This window comes from Canis lupus, chromosome 4 (genome assembly GCF_048164855.1).
Source record: "Canis lupus baileyi chromosome 4, mCanLup2.hap1, whole genome shotgun sequence".
NCBI classification, from domain to species: domain Eukaryota; kingdom Metazoa; phylum Chordata; class Mammalia; order Carnivora; family Canidae; genus Canis; species Canis lupus.
In genome coordinates, this window is record NC_132841.1 from 57,801,431 (window position 1) to 57,829,085 (window position 27,655).

Sequence of the window (27,655 nt, forward strand, 5' to 3'; positions counted from 1 at the left end):
CTACACACATAGAATTTTGATATTTATAGGTATGTAATCATTCAATTAAAAGCTTAAAAACAACTAAAAAAGCATGAAGTAGGGGATGCCTTTTTGGCAGGAACATGAGGTACTTCAAGAGGAGTGGAAGTAAATGAAACAAGCATTGGTTGGGACCATATTGACAAGGACCTCAACTGCCAGGAATAGATGTTTGGCACCTTTCTCTAGACTAGGATGTGGCAAGCTTCTTAAGTAAAGGGCCAGATGGTAAATATATTAAGTTTTGTAGGCCATAAGCTCTCTGCCACAACCACTCGACTCTAATATTGTGGCATAAAAGTAGCCATAAATAATTTGTAAATGGATGAGTGTGCTTTTCCAAGAAAACTTTATTTACAAAAACAGAAGTTGGGCCAAATTTCCCACTGCTGCTCTAGACAGTGAGAGCCATGGAATGTTTTTGAGTATTTAGTGCCACACTGAGAGCTGTGCTTCAGGAAAGTCATTTTGATACCAAATATAGAATAGAGTGATGAGGAAGACCATTGCATTCATCTAGAAAGACATAATTGAAGCAGAAGACAATGAACACAGAGAGCATCAGTAACTCACCTCCTTTTGGTGTTTTGGGTGCCTCCACAATGGCTGTCAACCTCCTACGGATGAATCAAGATGAATAGTATGAACCCAGCATCATCTCCACTCCCCCTTTGGATACCCACGTGTATACAAAGAAGAGTCATGATTATTTGGTTGGTCAGAGTCCAGAAACCGATTGGACTGCTTTTTCCAGGATTGGTATTCTCTGAGACACACAAACAGGCTTTCCCACATCCTGAGGGACCTCTAGGCAGCCACTTCCATTTCAGGATGTTCTCTCTTCTGCCAGCATAGTAGCCAGGCCTTAGCTTTATCTAGCCTGACAGCTGGAGGAGACAAGGGGAGCAGGATGCCACCTTGCTATCTCTCCCATCTCCTTCCTCTTTGTTATCAGCAGGTATGAGGTATTATAGTGTTCCTAGTTTCTAGTTTATAGTGTATAGTTTACCCAGTATCCCCCTAACAGCTATACTGCACTTGCCAGGCAAGAATTCCCTACAGGTAAGTAGAGGAAGAATTACCTAAGCTACACTTCCAGACAATAGGAAAAATGGATTAAGTAAATGCATTTCTCTATTTCTTCTTGCCTCTTTTCTTGTAAACTTCTTGCCGCTTTTCCTGCCCCCCCTCCCAATCCTCCATCCCCACCCCACCCCACACACCATTAAATGGATTAGATTGAGAGCAAAAGAGGAGTGAGAGAGCAAATCACTCCTGGCATTTGAGCTTACTTGAAATTCTCAGAGCTCCCCAAAAAGGAAGAAGGAAAGGTATGTGGCCTTCCATCCTAAGCCATTCTCCCACAGGCACTTCCTCTTTACCCTTCCTTCCTCTGGGCAGATATATTCACCTTGTTAATCATTCTACCTGCATCAGAAAACATTACCTCCATGACCGCAAAATAGCAGCCTCATTACTGGAACCACAGCCTGAAGTCAGATGGATTTCCCCAAAGGCCCCCAAACCTTTCCCATTTTATTACCATGTCACTCCTCATTTTAACACATATTAATCACAAAGATACATTTTTCTTGGGCTGTGGATTTAAGTGGCCCTTTTCAAGCACTTGGTAAAGGTTGGTTCAGGGAAGGAGGAAAAAGAAACGATTAAAATTTCAAAGACATGTCTTTCTCCCAATTTGTATATGCAGAAAGAAGGAACTGCACAGCTTGTTGTAGACTTCAAACATGTGTTAGGGACTCATTCCTTCTGTGGGTAGGAGTCCATAAAGCATACTGAATAAGGGTCTGGGGTTCAAATTATCCTAGTTTAAATCATGGCTCCCCTACTTACTACCTGTGTGACACTGGACAAATAGACTCTCCTTTCTGGACATGTTTCCTCATTTATAGAATAGGAATACTTCCTTCCAATGAAACTGTTGGGCTTAAATAATGAAATCTAGTCCCTGGCCCACAGGAAGTGCTCAGTGTACTTTTAGAAAACCGGTGGTTTTCTTCTTTTTCCTGGGTTACCAGGGCCACACTAAGACCCTTATCTCACTTGGTAAGAACAAGGACCACCCAAGCTATTTTCCTTCTTCTTTCCTGCTTCTCACAAAGAAGGACTAGTGTTTGTCTTTGTGCTTGTGTTTGCTGTTGTTTTGCTGCGTTTCAGGATTTTCTGAAATCTTTAGAAGGAAAAGAAAGCAGTTTTCTCTATTTCCTTTAGTTTTCAATGGACTTCACTCCTAGTTTTTGTAATTTTATAAGTTTCCAAAACTTTTCTTAAGTAGGAAAGTTATTGATTAGGGTCAGAATTGTCATGTTAAAGAAAAAAATCAAAGTGTGCAACTCTTTCATGCAAAGCCAGTGCTTTGGTGGGGCTTGGGTTCTGCCTGTTGGGTATTGGGCCTAGGTTGCAGGGACCCAGCCTCTCTATTTCATGCTAACCCCATCCCATCCTCTCTTTTCAACCAATAGCCAACAATGCCAGAGACCTGGTCAGGGGTGCAGGTATGGACTATGACACAAGAGAAAGCCTATTAGCTTTTATAAAGATGAAAGCTACTATTATGGCCTTGCAGAGGCGAAACTCAAAGCATTATGTCCATAAACACAAGTTAAGGATGGTGGAAGGGGAGAGGCAATCTAACACTAGGCTCAGTGTTAGGGGATCTGAATTCTGATTGAGCCATCAAATGACTATGGAATAATGACCAAGTCATACTTCATCTGTTGGTCTCAGTTTTCTTGGATATTAATGATTATGATAGATTGAACTTCCCCTGAGACCCCTTTTGGCCCAAAAACTGTGTGTCTATATTAGTGGATCTAAAGCATGTATGAAAGTTACTTGTTCTTCAAGGTGAGTTAATTAGTAATTGTATTATGTTAAAAGTGGAGACCCCAATCCATGTTGGGACATTTCTTTCATATATCAGTTAGATTCTTGCCAGTGATTGACGCTGCTCCAACTCTTGCATAGAAAAGAAGGAAGTTAAATAGATCAGCACTGGGTAGTGTTCAGAATTAAAGGAGGATAGTAAAGTCAGGGAAGGAGATTCTAGAAAGATTCATGGAAAGAATCTGTACTATCTTTCTCCCATGCAGCCTTAAGATGACTTGGCTCCAGCTTCTTGCCTTTCTTACATGTCTCCCTCAAGATTTAAGCTCTGAGAAAGGACAATCTGACCGGTCTGTCTTGGGCCACCTGTCCACTTTGGTAGGGAAGCAGGGGGTCCTGGATTGGCAACCCTACCAAAGCCATATGAAGGAGAGGAGGGTGGTCCTCCTGAGGCCAATAACAGGGAGACCCTCTTTAGCCCGATATCCACTGGACAAATTCAACTTCCACCAAGAAGGCACAACTGCTGTGAGATTTTGTCTACCAGTTAATATGAAAGGAAAAGGATTAGAGTTTGTCCACACAAGCCTGAAATAGTTAGGTCATCACTGTCATGGTATGAGCAGATTTGCTGTATAGTTTTTTCCAGTAGAACATCTATCCTGGGCCAGGCCCTCTATTTGGCCCTTGACATTCCAGCTTCTGAGAGAGATTATTAACTCTTTGGTACAGGTGAACACCAGAGTCTAAGTTAGCTGTTCAAGGCCACGGAGTGAAGAAGCAAAGCTGGGATTTGAACACACATTTATTTGGCTCTGAAGTCTGACCCTATTCATTGGGTCAGGGATATTTTCCAGGCTCAGATGTAGCAAGGCCCAAAGTCTTGAGGGCTTCGATCAAAATGTCTGCTTTGATTTTTCTAGGTAGCACCATCCCCTCCAAGGAGAGCCTGAAGACCAAGAAGGAATCTCAGAGATCCATGGTGGGGGGGGGGGGGGTGTTAAGATTTCACCCTTAACTAAATACAGTTCATATCTCTGATTAATTTTACCAAGCTTTGAAAGTTTATAACTTTTGATAAATAAAAAGAAGAAAGCAATTATGATTTTTAAGCTCCAAAACGGGGGAGGGAGAGCAAATGCAATCAGATTTCAATCCTCTCCAATCCTTCTACTCCTTAAGGTTTATTTGTGTTCCATAAAGAAACTGGGTTGAATAAGAGGAAAAAACTCTGAAACCCACCTCAAACAGCTGGAAGTTATAGCTCTCCTTTTGAAAGGTGGTTTTTATTTCTGTTTCATTCCTATGAGGTGAAGATGAATGGCCTCAAGGTTCCCTTTCCTCAAATATTGAATTTTCTGTGTGCAGCTTTCGATTGAATCTGTGATTCGTCTCTCATTCATTTGAGCCACAGAAAATTTCACTGCCGTGACAGGCCTCTTGTGCTTTCCCAACTAGTAGACTAAAGGATCTAAATATCCTATTTCAGATAAGAAAATTTAAAACCAGAGTGTAGAGGTATTCTCTCAAAATTACCATCAGGAAGAAAGTGCCTTCTAATATGAAAACTGACACCCCTCCTCTCCCCACCCATCCCTCCACTCCCCGGCAAAGAATGAGCATGCACACACACATGTGTTTTCCTTAGTTTAGAGTCAACATAATAGGTATCTTCCTGCCAACTCTAACCCACTGGTGCAGCGACTATCCGAATGACTGACTAGTGACAGCCTGGGAGTCCAGCAGGAATAGATCCTGTGTGATTTCCACTGTTTGCTGTGACCATAGGAGTGACAGGATATATTCTGAGTATGTGTTAAGTAATATAGCAAGCTTCTGATTCAAAATAGATTAAGATCAGAGTCTCAGATCTGTTAAGAGTCAAGGAGAGAAAAAGCAACAGAAAAAGTAGACTTTTCTACATAGTTAATTGTCATCATTTTCAGGGAGGTCATGGAGAGATCATGACAGCTGGTTGATGGAGTGAGCTGGACCCCAGCAACAGAAGGTCAAACCCCTCCCCTGTCCTTGCAGTATGCTTCCCAAAATGCCTTCCTCACTCTCAGAAGCTGCCCTGAGGACATCGTCTTGAAATAGTGATGTGGTATTGGGACTATCTGGACAGTATATATGACTGAACTCAGCTGAGGCTTCTATATAAATTTTTAAGATTCTGGTGGGCAGGTATGGAGATTTGCTTTTCTTGTAACTGCCCAAGACAAGCCTTGTAAGTAAATTCACCTGCTTATAAAATCTGTCATCTACCAATCTGGAGTGGCCCACCTCTTTCCTTTCTTCCTGCCCTCTGCCTTTGCAGCCAGTTTCAGATGACCCCTGGGAAGCTCCTGAGGAAGTTCCAAACTGACACACCAAACAAGGCAGAGGATTAGCTCCCTTCCCTACAACAACAACTTCCTAGCCCTACCATCTCTGTTCTTAACCTTTGAACCTATAGGGCTTTGGGGAAATTCTAAATTCCTGAGAGAAGAATGATTGCTTTGGTTCTTTCCCTGTTAGCTTGCCATTTATCCATTCCTTAATTATCAGGTAATATCTTAAGTATCAGTAACATAATCATTCTTAAACATTGCTGCACATTACAATCATCTGGGGAACTTTTAGAACTCTTGATGCCCAGGTCACATGCCAAATATATCAGAATGATTATGGGTAGGCAGCAGGCATCACTGGTTTTAAAAGATCCTCAGGTGATTCCAATGTGCATAATTTGGGAACCATGAAGCTAATATCTAAGCAAGTAAGAATGGAGGTGGTGCCAGAAGCACAAAAGTAACAAAGAGGTGGGGTGCCATAACCAAACTTCTGACTTACAACTCTGTGGAGCATTCACCCAATTCTGGCAAAGTCAAATGAAGGGTCCCCATGTAAAGGCTTCAAAAAATTTTTCAGGACAAATTAAAGGAAGTGGTACAGCAGGAATGAATTCATCACCTTATAAGAGGCAGAAGAGGCCCCAAATATAAATATATATATAAGACTTTAGATAGACCCATGAATGACAAGTAAACATGTTATTGGAATCATGGAATGTCAAAACTAGGAAAAACAAAAGATATCACCATATCAACTAATTCAACTTATGGATGGAGAACTTGAGACCCAGAGAAAGAAAAGAATTTACAGCCACTCAGTGAATTAATTGTGTCTCCAGAACCTTATACAAGGTCCTCAAACCCATGTCCCTCTATTGGTTTGTCCCTCACTGTCACTCTGCTCTTTCTTTGGGACCCAACACAAAAATGGAACTAGTTATTCCTCTACTCCCACCCATCTCTCCCAACTTCCAGTGGTCTTATCCAAATTATAGTGGTCATCCTTGATTTCTCTGTGCCCTTTCCTCTCTACAACCAACTCAGCAGCAAGTCCTTTAGATTTTATCCCCAAAATGTTTCTTCAACCTTCTTGCCATCTTCCTTAGCATCACTCTGACTCAAGGAAGAGCCACTTGACTCTTCCTTGAGTCATTGTTGAAGTCCCTTAACTAGGTTCCTGGTTTTCCTCTCTGGTCCATTCTCCATATGGCCAGCTGGATTGGCATTCTTAAAATGCAGATCAGACCACGTAGTTCCCTTGCTTAGAAAAGATACCAAAGAGTTCCTATTGCACTTAAAATTCAAACTCCTTACAGTGGACTATAGGCTCTGAATGGTCTGGGTTCTGTTGCTCTTCAACTTCTGCTCAGATCACTCTCCACTTACTGACTAAGCTTAGCCATGCTGGGTTATTAGGTTCCTAGAATGCTCTGAATCCTCTCCAGCCCTAGCACTTCTTCCTATGATGTTTTCTACCAGAAATGTGCCCTGCCCCCACCCCCACCCCCACCTCTACCTCTCTCCTTTCACTTGGCTAGCTCTTTGTAGGTCTTCAGCTCTTAGCTTAAAGGGCAGCTCTTCTCTCTTTCCTCTGGTCACCCTACAGATAGATCTCTCCTTGTTATGTCCAATCTTGGCCCCTTTTATTTCCTAAAATTTAATACTACATGTAATTATTTTATTTATGTATTGTTTTTTTTTTTTTTTTCTCCCCTGCTAGAATATGAGCTCTGCATGGGAAGGGGAAAAAAGCACATCTGGCTTGTTCACTGTTGTATTTATTCCTTGTACCTTGCTGAATACTTATATATTAAAGAATTGATGAATAAATGAACGAATGAATGAATGAATGAATGAATGAATGCAAGCAGATGACATTTCCTTTACTTTAAGCTCTCTTATTGGAGGCTTCAGAACAAGGCAAGATTAATGACCAAGCCAGGACCAGTACTCAGGACTCCTGATAACAATGCCAATAATCTCTACTCAGATTATTCCACTTGGTGAAGGGATTCAGGGTTGTGTGTGATCCCCCCAAAGAATCTCTTGGCACCCCATGAAGACACACTCCTAGCAACATAAAAGTCAACAACTATTTTTTGTTGTTGTTTTCTAAAGACCCCACTCATCTATTCATGAGAAACACAGAGAGAGGCAGAGACACAGAGGGAGAAGCAGGCTCCTCGCAGGGAGCCTGATGGGAGACTCCCAGGCTGATCCCCCCAGGATCACACCCTGAGCTGAAGGCAGACGCTCAACCACTGGGCCACCCAGGCATCGTCTCAACAGCTGTTTTTTACGAAAGATGCTGTGAATACTATCAACAGCACTGATGGTAGCTTTGGCTATATAAAGCAGCAAGCTGGAAGTAAACAAGTACTTGTTTTGATTCTTGTTTTGATTCTGGCTCTGCCATTTCTGGTGAAATTCAGAACCATTGATGGGAACTTGCCTGTGCCTCAGTGTCCTCACCTGCTACATGGAGATAATAAGTCTATGCTAAATATTACTTGAATAATAGTAAGGAATAAAGGAGATAAGAGTGGAAAGAGGATTTCAAGACCTCACAGTAGCGTGTCCATCAGAAGAATTAATAATGTTGCTTCTACCAGCTTTAGGCTTTACAGAGTATTCTGTTTTACCAAGCCCTTTCTTTTCTCCTAGCCGTAAATTTTTTGTGTAATGATAATGAGGATGGGGAGAAGAAATTAGAAGAAAAAAAGGAGAAAGAAGAAAAGAAGAGAAGCAGCTACCAGTTAGTAATCATCATCTATCAGCCAGACTTTGTAAGCAGTAATTCACCAACTTCCTAGGAGGAAACCCCTGTTATCATTCCTGATTTATAGATGAGAAAATCAAGGCTCAGAGATAAAGAAAGTAATACTCTCAAACAGCACGGTCAGTAAATCGCAAGCTGGAATTCAGAGATGGGTCCATTTGACTCCAAGCCCATTCTTTTTCTACTATGCTATACTACCTCCTTCGATGAATAGAAAAAGTGTCTGAGTAGGAGTGAAGAGTAAAAGCCAGCCACACCAACACTCAGGCTGCAGGCACCTTTACAGCAGGATATCACTGTTGTATTTTACACCAAAGTAGCTGTAAGAAATCATCTTAGACACAGAGATGGGTGGGAGAACTGCACCTGTTGGCAAATGGTCCACAAATTTGGCCTGTATGTTTATGGACATGTTTCTTTATTGTGGTAACATACACATGACACAAAATGTACCATTTTAACCATTTAAAAATGTACAAATCTGTAGCACTTAGTGCACTCACAACTATCACTACCGCCTTGTCCTAGCATATTTCCATCATCCCAAAAGAAGACCCCATAGTACTCATTAAGCAGTCACTCGCCAGGACCCTCCCCCTCCATTAATCTAATGTTAACCATCACCCTACTTTGTATCCCTATGGATTTATGCAAACTCTGTAGCTCCCTCTTGCATAATGTACTTGAATGAGACTCTTGAAAGATTGCTGTTACAGAAAACAGCAGCTCCTGGGGCATAGGGTGGCTTAGTCTGTTGAGCGGCTTAATGGGTTGAGCGTCTGACTCTTGAATTTGGTTTAGGTCATGATCTCACGGTGGGTTGGTCATGGGATCCAGCCTTATGTAGGGTTCCTCACACTCACTGTGAAGTCTGCTTCAGATTCTTTCTCCCTCCCCTTCTCCCCCTGCCCCTCCCAGCTCATATGCACTCCTGCTCTCTCCCTCCCTCTCTTTCTCAAATAAGTAAAATCTTAAAGAAATAAAAAAAGAGAGAAAGAAAGAAAACAGCAGCTCCCTTTCTACGCAAGGTTTTTTTTTTTTTTTTTTTTTTTTTATTTATGATAGGCACACAGTGAGAGAGAGAGAGGCAGAGACACAGGCAGAGGGAGAGGGAGAAGCAGGCTCCATGCACCGGGAGCCCGACGTGGGATTCGATCCCGGGTCTCCAGGATCGTGCCCTGGGCCAAAGGCAGGCGCCAAACCACTGCACCACCCAGGGATCCCTCTACGCAAGGTTTTGCCACAGCATTTTCACCTAGCTCCCCAGGGAGCTACCTGCTAATTACCTAATTGAAAAACACTGGAGCTGGTGAACAACTGGGCAGCTCCTTCCCCCAGGGGAGCCATTGTACCAGCAATTGAAGATGCCTAAGAACATTAGTGCCCATTAGAAGCTATCTAGATCCCCGGGGACAAGTCTGGCTTTTCAGGAACAAAGGTGGGCAGGACTTCAGGGTGATGCCATGGGACAAGCAAAGAGTTTAGAGTTAGACCCAATTTTGAATCCTATACATATTCACTCTGTGACCTTGATCCAGTCACTCTACCTTCCTGAAGCCTCTATTTTTAAAATGTAAAATCAAAATGATAAAATCTATATACCTTGCTGGGATGGGGGAGGTAAAAGGGGATGAAAGGAGACACTCAACATGTGTTTGCTATTTCTTTAATTTTTGGATCCTTGCCAACTTGGGAAGACCCTGCATCTGTTGGTGATCTGAAAATTAAGAGAAATGATAAGAGCCTATCTTTACTATGTGAACAAACAAACAGGCATTGTGTCACTTCTGCTGAGATGAAAGACAAAGGTAGTAAATTTCAAGTCAAATCTTAGTTTCTTTCCTCTCTGTGGTTTCTGGCCCAGGCATTCTATTTTAAACAATTTAAAAGCTTCCATTTGCTTTCCTTTATACTCTTTAAAATTATATCAAACACTAGTTACTGCTATTATAACAGCTTTCAATCTACTTCAATGTGCTTTATACAGTGAAAAAAATCAATTATTGAAACAAACCATGATCTAGTCACTGTGCCAGGTTTAGTTCAAAAGGCATTTTCTATGTGCTAGATACCATACTCTATTTCTATATACCATTCTGAGTACTGAGGTTAAAAAGATTAGTAAGATAACAATATTGGGGCATGTGGGTGGCTCAGTCGGTCAAGCACTCAACTCTTGATTTTGGCTCAGGTCATGATCTCTGGGTCCCAAGACCCCCCAGCCCCACATCAGGCTCCATGCTCAGCGGAGAGTCTACTTGTCCCTCTCTCCCTCTCCCTCTGCCCCTTTCCTGGCTTCTGCACACATGTTCTTCCTCTCTAAAATAAATAAATCTTAAAAAAAGATAAGAATATTGTAATCAGACAACCTTGATTTCAAATCTCAACTACACTAACTGCATGACTTCAAACAGGTTACTTCATCAAGGCTCAGCTTGCCCATCTATATAACAGAGATGAGAATATTAACTTCATAAAGTAATTTTGAGAATTAAATGAGATAATCTATATAAGATATTCAGCACAGTATACCAACTCAGCTGTCAATAAATGTTAGATCAAATTATAATATGATTTTTATTAATAAAAAGCAAATGCAAGAACACACAAAGATGAGTTTTGTGGGACAAAAGCTCTGGAAGCCCAAGAGTGTAATATTGTTTTCTGGAGGGAGTGATGTCTTAAAAGGATAACCATGAATTAGGCAGATGGATGGAGAGGGTACCATCATTCCAAAGGAGTGAACAGCATAAGCAAAGGCAAAAAGGCACAGAGCAACCCTCCGTATGATGGAAGTTATAAGTAGCTTGGTGAAAGAGAGGGAGAGATGAGAGAAGCAGAATCAGATGAGGATAGATCCCGTGGGCCATATCACCATTCGGTCTATATCCTGATGGCAATGAGGGGACCACTGGAAAGTTCTGAGAAGGGGAGTGACATGCTCTGCTCTGCATTCCAGAAAGATCCATCTGGCAGTTGCATGCAGAATGAATTTAAGAAGGAGAATTCAGTAATCAGCGAGACCAGTTAGGAAGCTGTTGGAATAATTCAGATGACATGATGGCAAACAACTAAGGCAATGGTAGCAAAGACACAGACAAATATTTTTTAAAAAGTATAACAAAAATATTTATTTTTTAAAAGATTTATTTATTTGAGAGAGAGGGCACACTTGTTTGCATGTGAGTAGAGGGAGGGGCAGAGGGAAAGGGAGAGAGAGAATCTCAAGCAGATTCCATACTGAACACAGAGCCTGATGTGAGGCTCCATCTCCAGACCCTGAGATCATTACCTGAGCCAAAACCAAGGCTCAGACACTTAACTGACCAAGCCACCCAGGTGCCCCTAACAATAATATTTAAAAGTAAATCTAAGAGCTGTGAAGAATGATTGAGGCTGAGGGAGAGGTTGACTGGAGGTTTCTAGCAGGGTGACCATCTACCATGGGGTCCTTCACACTAGCAGGAAATACTAGAGATAGGTTTCTGGGGGAGGATGAGTATCAAATAAAGGGCATTTCATGTTGGGGTTGACTAACCTTGAAAGGGCTGCTTAGCTCCCCCTCCAAGGCATGAGATGAGGGCCAGTGCTATGGGTCCTTTTAGAGAACTACCTGAAGAATGTACTTTGCTACCCCCAGTGACTGATGGAAATAAAGGCTGCCTTAGTTAGGCCAAGGAAGAACAAGTCTTCAGAGTCTTCCTTAGCCACAAGCCCCCTGTGAGCTTCTGTCTTCCTTGTCCAACCTGCTTCCTTTCCTTCCTTTCACAGGGGTGGATCAGAGAGCACTTCCTCGTGAACACCCTGCCTGCTCACCTCCACCTCAGCATCTGCTTCCTGAGGAGCACATTCTGTATGTTTCTTTTACTCAGAGCTCTGGGAGGAGTGCAGGATAAAGATAATTACTTTATTGAACAGATGAGGAGACTGAGGGCCAGACATGAAGTCATGTTCAAGAGCACTTGGGTCGTTAAAGATGAAGCAGAATGAGACGCCTTACACCCTCTACTCTAGTTGGCTACCTACTTTCTCCGCTTTGTACTTAAGAAAGGTTCTTGAGACCACCTGCATGTGAAAATCATCTAAGGAAGTTTCATTTTAAACAACAATGTCTGTAACCCAGCACCAGGGATTCAGATTCAGTGAGTCTGGGTTGCGGTCCCTATAATTTATTAGAATCCTTTTGGTGGCAAGTGACAGAACCAGCTCAACTCCTCCTTGGCAACAATAAAGTGAGTCAAGGGAATAATGTTTAAGACTATTGGGGTGTCTCCTAAGGGCAAGCATGAAAAATCATTGAGCCTCATAAATAAAGGAGCAGCATCTCAAGCGCCATCAGAAGTCATATTCTCTTCCTTTTCTCTTTTTCTTCCTGTGCATCTGCTTTAGTTCTGCCCTGATCTTTCCCTGAAGTACCACAGTATTCATGGCTAAAAACAAAAATGACCACACAGCTCTCAAGCTTTATGTCTTATCCATACAGACACCTTAGGTTCTTCCCGAACTCACTGTGAGACACTCTGAAGAGATCAACCTCGGACAGGTGCCTGCCTGCCCTCTTAATCAATTGTCTTAGAGGTGAGATCATACTAGAATATAGTTAATCTTTCCACATTGGTTTTGGCTGGGGTAAGGAGTCATCCTTTGCAAAGGGGTGCTGAGCAGACAGTTACAAAGTTGTCTACTGCATCCCCTCATTCCATCCCTTGGCCTCCCCAGGTCTCTTTACTTCTTTGTTTCTAATCCTGACATGGACTGGATTTGAAATTGTTCCTAAGTCATGGTCCAACTCTTATGTATTCTTAACCATGTAGAGACTAAAGGGGAGAAAAAGCCACCTCGATTCAGTGACACAAAATCAGAGAAGCCTCTGACATTAGAGAGAGAGGAAAAGGCTTGTGGAGATCCTTTCCCTCAAACCCTGCTGTTTTTTATTTCATTTAGGGAAGGTGAGGTGTGGGGAGGTTCAGGGGTTTTTAAGATCACACTGTGAGTTTGTGGCAAAGTAGGACGTGATATCCATTTTCACAGGCCCTCAGTCTAGTGTTCTTTACATTAAAAAATAAAGTGGGGCACCTGGGTGGCACAATCGGTTAAGCATCTAACTCTTTGGTTTGGGCTCACGTTGTGATCTCAGGGTCATGGGATTGAGCCCAGCACTGGGCTCCATGCTCAGCAGGGAGTCTGCTTGAGATTCTCTGACTCCCTCTCCCCTTTCCTCACTTGTGGTTTCCCTCTCTCTCTCTCTCTCTCTCTAGTAAATAAATGAATGAATCTTTTAAAAGAAAGAAAGAAAGAAAGAGAAAGAAAGAAAGAGAAAGAAAGAAAGAAAGAAAGAAAGAAAGAAAGAAAGAAAGAAAGAAAGAAAGAAAGAAAGAAAGAAAGAAAAAGGCTTGGGGCAATTATCAACTGAAAAGAGTTCCAAAACTAAGATAAAACACCTCTGAGATAAAGTAAATCAATAGAAAAATGGAATTTGATTTGTACAAATTTGATTTATATGCCATTTTTCTCAACATTTATTCATTCTATAAATCAGGGACAACCCACAGTAATCACACCATGTCTAATAGCTGAATAGTTGCAAGGTAGCTACCATGACAAGTAATCATGAGGCAAATACATTATTTTCATCCTTGAAAGGAAGCAGTACAGTAGGAGGTTTAGACTTCGTCAAGCAGACCCTTAATTAACAGATCAATTTCTGGGGGCTTTAAGAAGGATTATCAGAGAAGGATTATGGAAATAGTACAGGCAGGTAGAAAGCACAGTGTCTAAGAAGGAGGATACCTGGGTTTCCAGTCCAGTTCCACCCTAGTTCCGAGCCAGCCATTACCCTTCCCTGGGCCCCCTTCGCCCTATCTGTAAATGAGGAGTTTGAACCAGAAATGCCTTTCCCCAATGGTAGCTATGCCATCTGGTCTTAGACCTCCAAGCTATGTGATCTCCGGGGCTCCAGTTCCAACACACTGTAGCTCTTAGGAATGAGCAGAAATTGGGGGGCCTCTCACATACAAGAATCTTCTGAGGTCCCCACCTCCCAGTTTCAGCGCCTAGTTCTCTGCTGGGCTCATCTTCCCCACCACTGCCCCTGAGTGCAGGCCAGAGTTGACCTGGGCTTGCTTACTTATCTTTTCCTGGGCACCTCCATGCAAACTTTGCTCTCAGCTGGGTTTTAAGGGCTGACAGCACCTTCCTGCTTTGTCCCACCTCAATCAATTCTGGATTTTAATAGAGGGCAGTGCTTATGCATTCACACACACACACACACATACACACACACAACACACACACACACACACACTTTCTAATTCCAATGTTGGAACTTCTAACAGCTTTAGGGGAAAGTATGGAAGAAAATCATGGGCAGGACACTTCCTAGAGTTTATCTATGTCTCTCATTCTATTGCCTACCAAATTGTCTTTTATTCTTGTTGTTCTTCTCCCTCCCTCCCCTACCTCCTTCATATCCTACTAACATCATTCTCTTTGTACTCCTTTCTTCCTTCATATTTCTTTCTCTCCAATTTCTTTTTCTCCCCTGCCCCAACTCTATTTCCTCTTTATATTCTTCTATCTTCTTTCTCTTCTGACTTTCTTCAACATTGACTTGGCAAATATTTATTCATTGCCTTTGTATTTAAAAGCGTTGGTACTGGTCTTCCTCAAGACCTCTCCCTTAACCTCTCTCCCCTCCTTCATTCATCCATCACACACTTACTCAGTACCTACTTTTTTTCCATCCCCCTCTTCTCTTGTCTCCCTCCCTGGTCCATCTTCTGTCCCTGCCAACTGCTGGATGACCAGGCATAAAATCCCTCTAAAGTAGGAACAAGACTATTGAGTCCAGTAAAACTTATGGCAAATGTCCCAGATCGGTCTGGAACTCAAGAAAGTATTGGGGACTGCAAAAAAGGACCACAGAACCAGCCTCCAGTGGCAGCATAGGGGTTGCCAGCTTGGGGGACAAAGAGCTGGTATTTGACAGGCAATGGACCCATCAGCCCCTTTCCCCAGACAGTGGCAGGTGGACACTGCAGGTCCCAGATATCTCAGCCCTGGATGTCTCAAGACCTTGCAGAATGTGAAATAGACAGTGTAGACTCCAGTAGTGGAGTCATTGACTAGGAGAGCTGGGAGACTCCATTTATGGGAGAAAGAAATGAGGTGGGGAGAAAGAGCTTTGTGTACCCCAGGTCACAGAAAAGTCAGTGGCCGAGGTGGATCAGAACCCAGGTTATCTGACAATCTACATCCACACTGCTCTTACTGACCCTGTCATACCTACCCTTCTACCTACCTAAAAGCCCCTTTAGATGAATGAAATGCTATTTGCACTTGCTGCAAAAAGAGAGACTGATTACTACTCCATTTTCCTTACTGCCTGAGTCAGACACCCTATAAAGTCAGTACCATAATAATAATAAAAACCCATGATGATTTATTAAATATTTATTGTGCTAAGTACTTAGTGAGCACTTCACATGCATTATCTCATTTAAACCTCAGCAATCATCTGATGTAGGTATTAATAACATTCCAATTTATAGATGAGGAAATGAGGCTTGTAGAGGTTTCATAAGGCTGTACAGTTAGGAATCATTAAGACCCAACAGCAGCTCACATTCTTCATAACAGACAGCATATTTCGAGCACAGGGATTTTAGAGGAGCTGGATTTGTGCATAAACCAGAAAGTTAGAGAAGAAGGAATCTGCAAAAAGTAGAGTCCAGGGTGGTAAGCTGCAAGGCATCCTTGCTCCAGGCCTTGCACACCTGGGGCTAAAGGAAAGGTGTCAAAGCAGAGCCTCACAGCCTCAGGGCTACTCACATGGCTGGTGATGGGAACAGGCACTTAAATCCAAATGCATGAAAAGGATTGATGCACAGGAGGGCTCTGCTAAGGGCTGACAGCGGGGTGAGCTTAGTGTTTCAAGAAGACAATGGTCCAAAAAGTAGAACCAAGGCATAAGATCAGAGGGAGGATGCATAGTCTTAGAGACTTTGTCATCTGCCTGGGCCTACCCTGATTCTCTGACTAGAGGCTGGTGGATTTCAGGAGCCTGAGGGAGGCTTAGCCTAGTGGCCCTCATCATAAAGAGATGAAGTTGGAGCACCAGAGTGTTGTACCAGAAAATCAAACATCACAATTTTAGCCCAGGTGGAACTAGGCCTGTTATCCCCTTACCTAAAAACCTTCTATGGCCCTGCCCCGCACTCCCTGCCCCTTTGACCAGACTATAAAACCAAGGTCATTAGCAAGGCATACAGTGTACTTTCAAAAATAAGTTGTATGATCTCCTTGACTTCCCATTCCTGGTTTTCTATTCTCAAACCATTTCTCTAGGCCATGCCTTTGCTTGTGCCATCTCCCCAACCACTTCATTTGGATTGCACCTCTTCAGCCTTCAAATCTCAGGCATCACCTCCTCCAGGAAGCTTTCCCTGATACCACTCCCCCTCAGAATACATCGGGTACCTCTTCCCCATTTAACTTCCTAGCATGTTTATATTATTGTGCTAACTCTACTATAATTCAATTTCCTATTTATGTGCCTATTCTGGTCTTCTCCACTAATGTATATCTCTTGAAGCCAGGAGTTGATGTCTGGTATCTCTTTCCATGCCTAAGATTGGCTCAGCACACAATAGATACTCAAGAAATATCTGCTGAATGAAAGCATGCACAAATGGGTTTGTAGCGATATGACCTACATGATTTCCCTGTGACTCAGTTTACCTAGCTAAAAAAAAAAAAAAAAAAGAAAAAGACTCCCTATCCTACCTGCTTCGCAGGATTGCTGAGAGGATCAAATTAGGTGATATAAATGAAAAGTTGTGAGAGCTCTATAGCCGGCAGGAATGTAAGGGATTCTTATTATCTCAGGCTTCCCTTGGGCTGCCTGAGTGGCTGTACTGCTTCCTTGTTGGTCTTCAGAGGAAGTTTTCCTCTCAAAGAAACCAATTCAAGTTTGCTCCAGATAAATGATGATAAAGATCATACTGATACTCCTCCTCCTCCTCCTCCCCGTCCTATTTTCATGAAAACGGGCTGCCCCAGAGGAGAGGAGGAAGAGCAGAAGCGTGACGAGCATGTTCTCCCTGGTAATATGTTTGCGTGCTGCCGCAGGCCACAAAACCCGGTTGCAGCAGAGAGGGGCTGGGATGGGGGGCAGGGAGAATGATTTCAGATCCCAGGAATTCAGGTCACAAGCAGGCAATGGGACGAACACTATTTTCCCAATGACACTTTAGATTTGTGTTCTGGCTGAAGAATACGTGGTTGAATGGAGATACAGAGTATAGGGCACCTGGTACATGGGCTCTGTCCCAAACTCAGGATCTAACTGGTTGTGAGACCCCAGGCAAGTCCCCTTTTCTTTCTGGACCTCACACTTGTTTATTTGTGAAAGCTGATAATTATGATCTAATAACCAAAGTTTAGTGAGAACCGTGTCCCAGGCTGGACTCAGTGAGGTGCTTCGCAGGGGTTTCCTCCCTTGATCCCACCCCACTCCCTGCCACCAATTCACCCGCATGGAGGACAGGACTGATGCTCTGAATGGCTCAGTGACAGGCCTGCAGTCACAGAGCAGGCTAGTGTTGTGCCTGCCCACGAAGCCCTCACTCCTGCTGCATTTCCCAGTCTGAAACTGTGTCCCTGTGGAAACCCATAGAATGAATCTGCTGAGTGGGGACTAAGATTCTACATGTTCAGGAGGTATAGTTGTGAAAATGTTTAGCCTCGATGACATAATAGCCTGAAGAAGATGATGTTTTTTAGAAAGCTGAAAGGAAGAGTAAGAAAGAGAACAACTGGGGACCCCTGGGTGGCTCAGTGGTTGAGCCTCTGCCTTTGGCTCAGGTCTTGATCCTGGGGTCCTGGGATCAAGTCCCACACACTGGGTTCCCTGCAGGGAGCCTGCTTCTCCCTCTGCCTATGTCTCTGCCTCTCTGTGTGTGTCTCTCATGAATGAATAAATAAATAAATCTTAAAAAAAAAAGAAAAAGAAAAGAGAAGAACTGAATACAATACTTTTGTTCAATTTGTTCAATTTGAGCTCTCTCTTGCCCAAGATACTGATCCTATTTTATAGAAATAGAGCCAGGGATACTAAATAGGCCTTGGTTTTTTTTCCCCAAATATTTGCTAGGTCCAAGAACAGGTGAAAGAAGTGTTGTTTTAAGGAGCCTCAACTCTCAAATGTGTCACTGTCAGTTTGACCTTGGACATAATACTTAATATAGTGATAAGATACAGAGACTTAAAAACCAAACAGGCAGGGGCTAGACCCCAGCTCTGGGGCTTATGAGACTACTACTATTTATTTTTCTTCATTTGGATAGAAGATAATGGAGCCTGAAGGTGACATTTCTAACCATGATTTAGTATGCATTCCATATGCCTGGAGCCTGCACAGTGATTAACCAGCTGGGCATCAGATATTTTATAGCTGGATGACTATGGCCAAGGAGGGTGTGGAAAATGCTAGAGAGCTTTGAGTCTGCACCCCTGGGCCCAAGTCCCAATTTTGTTCTGCCTCCAGGAAGCTGAGCAACTTACTAACCTTTCTCAAGTCACAGTTCTTTCTCATCTATAAAAATATATTCCTATAATAGAGTTAGCCCTGCCCACTTCACAGGGCTGACATGAAGATCACTGATCTCCCCACCATGATTTTAGGGCCTACCTGCATGTGATTACAGTGCTCCCCATTCTCCCCCAATAGTGGTATAGTGTATATCCAATTCCCCCTTTAGACTTTAGTCTATGTCACCTCCTTGGGGAGGCCCTTCTGGAACCCCTACACTGGATCAAGTGTCTACTTAACGCACTCATTGAACCATGAAATCAGCCTTCCTAGGAAATTTCACTGTCCATAATAGGACATTTGGGGATTGAGTTATGTGCTTCTCCCTTAAAGACCAGAAGCTTCAAAAAGGTGGGAACGATGTTAGTTTTGCTCATTGGTATATTCCTAGTACCAGTGCAGTACATTGGAAGGTGTAGATACCAAATAGATATTGGTTGATTGAATGAGTAAACAAATGAATCCAAGGAATGAAAAATGGAAGAGGTAGTGGGAAGGGAAGAGGGCAATAATCCAGGTAGGCAGTCAGGGGGGTCCATTCAACATCCTAACACCATGCAGGTGTACCTTCTCAGTTCCTGGTGCTATGGGCAGGAGCAAAGGAGAAGGTGGATATATATTTCAAATAAATGAAATTGACCAAAGAGACCTTCTCCAACCCCACCTCAATTTAAATTACAACTATATTCCCATTCTGTCTCAGGGCTGCTCTTGTCCCTTCTAGCATTGTTCACAGTCTATTTGGTAGGTTATTTTATGTGCATCTGTTGTCCACACTTGCTCCAATATACCCTCAGCACCTGGCAGCTTCTCAGTGAATGTCTCCAGTGCTAGGAGGGCTCCAAGGCTACAGGAGGAAATGGACAAGGCAGCTGACCTTAAAAAACTATTGATCCAATAAGAAGTACAAGGATAATGAATGTGAGACACCTGGGTAAATGCTGTGTGGCTATAAATGATTATTGAGTTCCTTCTTCTCTACATATGCTGAAGCTTCTGATAGCTAGAAATTTCAGAGTTGATAAACCTAGAAGTGAGGTATTTTGGGGACAAATTCTCTTCTAAAAGATGATTTGTTTATCAACAAATTCTTACTGAGCACGTAACGTGCCATGTAATGTGTTAGTGAAGAGAGAGCAGTAAGCAGGATGGGTTGGATCCCAGCTGTCATGGAGCTGCAACCTCCCAGAAATACCAACTCTCTTCCTTCTTTCTCATCCTCAGTACCTTACTTGCCTTGCAAACAAAGGGCCTGCTGTCATATACTGCAGGATCGCTATTCTAGACTCATTAAAAAAAAAAAAAAAAAGCATTTATACTGAGGAAACTAGTCTGCCAAGCATGTAGAAGCTGCTCGTGGATTTACAACGGTCATACATCAGCCTAAGTGTCTTGCATTTAAATTTAACTCTCTGCCAGCTTCCCACCACACTCCTCCCTATGGTCCTAGCCACATGCCCTCACCCACACCTCTTTAATTTCTCCCACACAGGCCCCCACTCCAAGCCTTCCTGTGGTCCACAGCATCTTAGTTTTCCATTTCCAAGACAAAGAATCACCCCAGCACTGAGGCAGGAAGGTTCCAAGAGAGACCCAGGGAGAGATCAGGAGCCAAAGCCAACAGTCTGTCCTCGGGTCAGTTGGGAAGCAATTCAGACAGAAGCTTGGAGGGGGGAGAAAGGATGCTTTGGCTTCTGGGGAGGCATAAAATAAATCTATCAAGTTCCAAGGATAGCTACAGTCTCTTCCAGTCAAACTCAGCTTGAAGAAGATTTGTCCAGAGATGAGGACTTTAAAGACAGCTCAACAATGACCACACCTGAAGGGCCACCATTCCCTGTACCAACAATCTTCATTACTGCAAAATGTCATGATTCCTTGCAGAGTGAAGACAATTAAGCTTCTCTCCAACATTCAACCTGCCTCCTCCTGAGAGCTAGGCAAGAGGAGGGTGTGCTGGGGAAGAGGGCCTCATAGTAAGCAGATGATAGCTGCTCTCTTGAAGCCAGAGACTAACAAAGTTGAGGCTGCAAAACACTTCCAACCTCAAAGGCAGGGAGCAAGTGGGAAGCAGTAGAAAATTCATTCAAGGTCATGAATCAGGAGAACCTCATTCTGGTGCTTGCACTGCCACTAATTTGTTATGTGAGTTCAGTGGGAGATGGTTATCTTAGAGCCTCAGTTCCCCTCTCTCATGAGTGAGGCCATGGGCACCACTGGGTGCCTGTCTGGCTCTGGTTTTCTCTGAGGCCCTGCATTTCACTTCCTGAATCCGTTGTCCTTGTTCCCCCAGAGAGAACTCGCCAAGCCAGCCCATAATGTGCCGTGAGGCCTGGTGCAGTGTGATTTACTGCGAGGTGGCCTGGATAACCAGTGGTACCTTTGGAACAAGCTTGCCATCTACAATCTTGAGTGTCATTGTTATTGGCCTTCTGGGAGAAGTTTGTTTCTTCCCTGCCCTTCGATTTTCAGTGCAAGGTGAAAGGCTCCTTCTACTTTCTCTGGGCCATGCAAGATCTACATCTCAGAACAAGGGAACAAATTCATTTCAAGGGCTGACTCCAGGCAGAGGAGAATAGCCAGCCTCAGACATGGTATCAATTCATTGTGCATTCATACCACAAACTGTCTTGAGATCCTACTATGTGATCCTTCTATGTGTCCCTTTCTGTACCTCCCACCCCCACTCCAACCATTCTCCACTAGTCTCCCTCTGCCAGTAGTGTGCTATTACTTTTTTTTTTTTAATTTCTAAAATGTCTTTTATCTTTCAGGTTCCCCTACAAATTGCATATTCCCTGTGGAGTGTTTCCTGATATGCCTCCACCAAACTAACTGCTCCTTCCTGTTCCCTGACCCAATGCTTGCTGATCCCTGCACTTCATACTCCTTTCAACCTGCTCTGTTTTGTAATTAGTGACTTGTGCATCTCTCTTTCATCTGATGATTGCAAGTTCACTGAACTGAAAGAAGATAGCATCTCTGTAATTGATCCCAGCCAACGTCTTGTACCCTCATGGCCCTCTGGGTATGTTTTCTCAGTTGAAGGAAGACAAAGTAAGAAAATCTGAATGGCACACTTGCTAATCCAATGGCTGCTGTCAGCTAACATTTGTGAGTGGATTTTTTGCTACAACCCACTGTCACTGCTATCTCCAGTCCTATGATCTTCAATACCATCCTAGGCTGATAACTCTCAGTTTGTGTTTTTACCCTTGGCTTGTATGCTGAGCTATAGCATCCTCTAGCCTCTTATAGGTCTAAGACCCATCTGAAATGGAATACGTTCATAACAGAATGTTGATTTTCATCTCCCAATGTGTTTATCCCCAAATGTCCCCAGCTGAGAAAATGGTACCACCAGGCCTCCAGCTTCTGAAGCCCAACACCTACTTGACTTCTTACTTGGCCTCACCCCCTGCAATTGCTGCCAGTTCTATCTCCAGTTTTCCCTGACCCTGTCCTCTTCTTTCCATCACCATTGTTAGGTTCCCAGGCCAAGTTGCCATTGTCTCTAACCTGGATGATTCCAATAACCTAACTGACCTCCTGTTTATCCTCTTGACCTTTTTTTTTTTTTCTTGACCCTTTCTTATCCATCTACTAGCCACAATAATCCTTGAAAAGTGTAAATCATATAGCATCACTCCACTTTTTAAAGCCCTCTGATGTGACTCAATGCAATTAGAAGAGAATCTAAACTTCTCTCTATGGCCTTCAGGTCTGCTTACCTGCCCAACCTCATGCCTAGAAAGCTGCCTCCAGCCACTCTACTCATTAACTCAACAAACTTATTCCTTCCTGATGCTTCCTCTGCCTGGAACACTCCTAGGTCTTCATGTGGCTCTCTCCTATCTATTACGAAGACTCCCACTTAAATGCCACCCATTCACTGACTCCTTAATCTAAATGTCTCCCTGACCCCCACATAGCATCTGCCTTATTGCTCAGTTTTAATTTTGTATTGGCACATACCACTCACTGAAATTATCATCTTCCTATTTCCTTGTTTGCTGGGTCTTCCATATAAGGTTATCCATTTTATGAGACCATGTAGTCTATCCCAATCGCCTTTGTATGCTTAAGGTCAAAAACAGTATCAGGCACATATTAGGTATCCACAAACACCCACAGTCAGCCAGCCAGATGAAGTGAGAAGAGTAACAGGCTCAGAGAAGGGTGGCCTGTCAGAAGAGCAGAGGCTCCTCAGCCCAGATGACAATTGGTAACAAAGGTCAGGTTGGAAATGAAGACTGCTGGGGCGTGTTCCCTCCTTCTCTTGTCAGCCAATTTCCAAGTTTTGGCCTGGGACCTTCATGTTTTTACAAGGGAAAAACAAGGACCTAATTGATTCATAATCTTTATGAGAAACAGTAGAAACAAATTCCTTATATAAGTGGTATATAAATCATTACAGATGTGAATAATGATACCAGGACAGGCCATTTATTTTCAAAATTAGAGACTTTTAAGGCCCAGTTTAGTTGTTTTTAAAATCCTTTCTGGAACTAGAACTTCCTACTCAAGGGAGAAAGTAGTCTGCTGGTGCTGGAGGTATTCAAGTTAAGACTGGTTGGTCCTATGGTAGGGATGTTGGAAAGAAGATTAAGTCATCAGACCAAGGTTGGGCTGGATATGCTCAACAGACAATTCACTGGCTTGATTTCAACTTGCCAGTAACAATAGCAAAACTAATGATGAAGATACTGCTGCCACCAGAGCTCATGAGGATGACCACAAGGATGGCTAGCATTTCTTGAGCTGTATCCCACCTGATTATAAACACTCTCAAGTACTTCATTACTTTATATCAATTACCCTGGTTAACTGTCAAAACGAGCCTGTAGGGCAGCCCGGGTGGCTCAGCGGTTTAGTGCCACCTTCAGCCCAGGGCATGATCCTGGAGACCCAGGATTGGTCCCATGTCAGGCTCCCTGCATGGAGCCTGTTTCTCCCTCTGCCTGTGTCTCTGCCTCTTTCTCTCTCTCTCTCTCTCTCTCTCTCATAAATAAATAAAATCTTAAAAAAAAAAAAAATGAGCCTGTGAAGGCAGTATTCTTACCTTTATTTAGCAAATGAGGAAATCAAGGTAGAGAGGATTTTAAAGGCTCACCCAAATCACACAGCTAGTCTGGTATTTCAATACTGCTTTATATGACATACTCTGAGCTATAACCCCATGTGACCAATTTTCTGGGTGCAACAGCAGAACATGGAGTGTTCTTAGCTTACTGGGGTTAACAGAGAAAAAAAATAGTTCTTGCAGACATCTTAAATACAGATATGCTGACTAGTCATGCATAAATGCTTATAGGAACGGCATTCATACTGGGGTGAACTAGAGCACCCGACCATAATTCAGAACATATTTATTTTGGTGTGAGATCTGTCACTGCCCTGTTGTGTGACCCAGGTATGATGCTTTCCCTTTATGTACAACCTCAGTGTACAATGAAAAAAGGAAATGAGATGATCCCTAATGCCCGTCCCATAAATGTTTACATATTTGTGGGAATTCAATCTTATCCATCTATAAATCTATATTTGGAAGTGAATAGCAATTAAAGTATCTCCTTATGTGGATATAAGCAAAATGCAAATTAAAAAATCCTCTAGCACTCCTCAAAACACCAGGGATCTCAAACTATGTGGTCAAATGAGGAAATGCAGGGTGTTCCCAAAGTAAACAGGCTGGAAACTCAAGAAAGCATCTATTTCTTCTCTAAGAGCCCCCAGGAGTAAAAGGAAAAATATGACTCCTAAAATTGCTTGCCTATTATTTAGTGCAGTATTTACTCTGTTTCCTACTCAAAATTAGAGGTCCCGTACTTAAGCAGTAAGGGGAGAAAGGAGGATCTCTATAACTCTGCAAATGTACATTTCACCCTACTCCTCAGGCCTTGTAAGCCAACCATTCCTTCTTCAGGACTGCCATAGGCTATGAGGAATGTCTTCTAAATCAGAATCATGTCCACACTTACTTTTTTCTAAGTGCCAATAAATTTATATATTCTCTTAAAAAAAAAAAAAAGAGTCACTATGCTGGTTTTCCAATGAATTGTCTGGAAGCCCTAATTTCCCATGTGAGTTCAAAACCATAAATCAGCTAGAGGATTACTTGAATATGACTTTGATCCTCTTTGGCAAGCACAGAAAAAGCATTGCCTAGTCTCTGCCACCTTCTAGCCATGTGACCTTGAGTGAGTTCCTTCATCCTTCCAAACTTAACTTGCCTCACCAGGGGAATTCTACTGGTAATGATGGAAATCAGTCAGTTTAAAGTGAATCCACTTAAAACAAATCCTCAAATGTCATCCTAAACAGTAGAAGAGGTACTATTGGGACTTCAACTTAAAAATAAGGCCAAAATATTTAAAGCAAGTTATTTCTAGCTTATATTTAGGATATTGTTGTAACTCCATGATAATTCTAAAAAGCAACAAAAACTAAATCAAGTATGGTGGGATTGGGGCATACTTTTTCAAAAACATTACAAAGCAAGGTGCAATCTCCTTTTCTTTGTTTGATGTTCACAAGTGATCATTAACAGGGTCATGTTTGCAAAAATGTTTAAGAAAAATAAAAATTGTCCCAAAGTCCTTTCAGAGTCTTTTGATTAAACATGTTCTTTGAAAAAGCTAATCACATTTGATCCTCAATGATTCTATCTTCTTCAGTTGTAAACTGTAAAAACTCAGATCCTATTTGCTTATAATAAAGCATTTTTCCAACATAACTTTCTACAGCTTCATAAAATCATCATCTTTACTATAATTAGTAATTTTACTTTACAACTACTTTGAATTACTCTTGCTTGTATTATTTGATGTTTATATCTATTATCAGCAACTTGCCAACAAAAATATTGACACAATGTGTCAGGAAACAATTGCTAAGCAGAGAAGAATGCTTGAGTGGGGCTAATTTTACAAGTATCCATCACTGAATATTTTCACATTAAGACCATTTTTGCTTCTCCGTACAACCTCAACAACACATGGCCTGGGATAACCTCTCCTGCTTACCAACTTTTCTCATCCCCTTTAGATCTTCCCTCAAATGTCCCCTCATGAAGACTTTGGTGAGAGCCTTATTAATACTATAGTCTAATTCTAACCTACACATATTCACTCCAGTTACCCTTTTTCTGCTTTGGTTTCCTTTTTATTTTTTTTTAAGATTTTATTTATTTATTTGAGAAAGAGACAAAGAGGAAGAGAGAGAAAGAGAGAACACAAACTGGGAGGAGAGGCAGAGAGAAAGGGAGAAGCAGACTCCCCACCCAGCAAGGAACCCAGCCAGGGATTGATCCCAGAACCACAAGATCATGATAAGCCAAAAGCAGCTGCTTAACTGACTGAGCCACTCAGGCACCTCCTGCTTTGAAAGTCTCTTTATAGCACTGACCAATGCCTAACACTCGGCATATTTCACTTATTTACTTGTTTATTGTCTATCTTTCCTTCCCTGCTCCCACTAGAATAAAAGATCCATGAGGTCAGGGACTTCTTGTCTGCTTTCTTCGATGCTTATAACCATTTCCAAGAACTGTGCTTGGCACATAGTAGGAGTTTTAAAAATATGTGATGAATGAATATTCAAATGAAAGGAACCCTCAGGATCTCAGAGGATAGAGAATATTGCTGATAGGGTCAGTGTTATGGGTTTTATACTTCTGCTAGGAGAGACAAATAGATGCCATCACAGCTTTGTGAATGGTTCCCTGAAGCACTAAAATGAGTGATAAGGTTGATTAGCAATGTCTGCCCTTGGGCATCAGCAGTGCCCACAGGAATAATGGCATCTCGCCAGGCATTCTTCCTTCCTGCCCTACATTGCTGCATAATCATCCCTAACTCCATGCAGACTTTTCACTAATGTCTCCCATTGCATCCGTGTGTGTGAGCGCGCGTGCGCACACACACACACACACACTCTAGACAAAAGTGCAACATGGCTCACATTGTTTTAAAAAAATAACAGGCATTTTTAAGATCTCAGCTATCTTATCTTCTACTTTACACTCTGCTTTAGCTGCCAACTAATGTTAGTTGCCAACTTGTTGCAACTCATCATCAAATAATGTAGCGTCAACTCATCATCAAATAATGTAGCGTCGTTGGCGATCAGACTTTTAGGCTGGAAGAAGCTTTAGAAATAATCTGATCCAAATTAATCATTTTACAGATGGAGAAACCAAGGCTTAAAAGATTAAGCATTTGTTCTCAAATCTCATAGCTAAAATTATACAGATAAGAACTTCATATCACTAGCATTTATAAACAAAAGACCAACCAGAGATTTAAGAAAATTTAAAAAGTTAAAAGGGAAGAAAAGAAGAGAAGAAACACATTGGGGCAGACACTATCAGGACACTCACATACCTTGTGTTTTCCATCTCAGTAAAGTGAACAATCACTGATTCTCCATTTCCAAGAGGTTACCATGTCTTGGATCAGTCTCTGAATCCAATCCTCGCTGCTCTTGCTTTTTATGAGAACAAGAACATGTAGCTAATGTTAACTGATCACAAGTCTTCCACATGATTTCCTCAGATAATAATTTGAAAGATGGCTTTCAAATTTGATAATAATTTGAAATTTGAAATTTCAGATAATAATTTGAAAGATGGCTTCACTTGAGACAGAATTCTATTTCTCTGGCCCAGGGGTGGCCCTTCTCCCAGACAAATGGTTGTTGTTCTCCTGGTTTCTTGCTACCACCAGAGTCAGATGGCAACTGAGCACCATTTTCAACTGATAGGTAAAGTCCCTATCCTCCTGAAACTATTTGCCAGAATATTCCAACAAAACTTTCCAATACAAATATGAACACTTAAAGCCCATCGCGATTATAAAAATGAGCCAGCAAGTTCCAGCAAGTTCTTTGAAACCTCCCCACACCAGTATCATGAATTGTATCAAAGTTGCATTTGGAGTACTCACAGAACTTTCTCAGACATGCAGGTAACGTGGAGGGCACCAGCTGGGTGGGGGAGATCTGACAATTACATCATCCCTGCATTTACCTCACTCTCCAATTCTATTCAAGCCTCAAGCCTTCCCAAGGAGGGCCTCCAGCTCC

The 27,655-nt window shown here is 42.4% G+C and overlaps 1 long non-coding RNA gene across 1 annotated transcript in view; it reads right to left on the reverse strand.

The window, feature by feature from the left end:
- The window catches only part of LOC140632436 (uncharacterized), an 82,066-nt gene extending 54,656 nt beyond the window's left edge, over positions 1-27,410 (reverse strand). The window contains exons 1-2 of the long non-coding RNA XR_012030008.1: positions 26,956-27,410; positions 595-638 (exon numbers count right to left, since the gene is read on the reverse strand). This is a non-coding gene — a long non-coding RNA (uncharacterized lncRNA). The remainder of the gene's footprint in view (positions 1-594; positions 639-26,955) is intronic.
- Between the last annotated feature and the right edge of the window lie 245 nt (positions 27,411-27,655).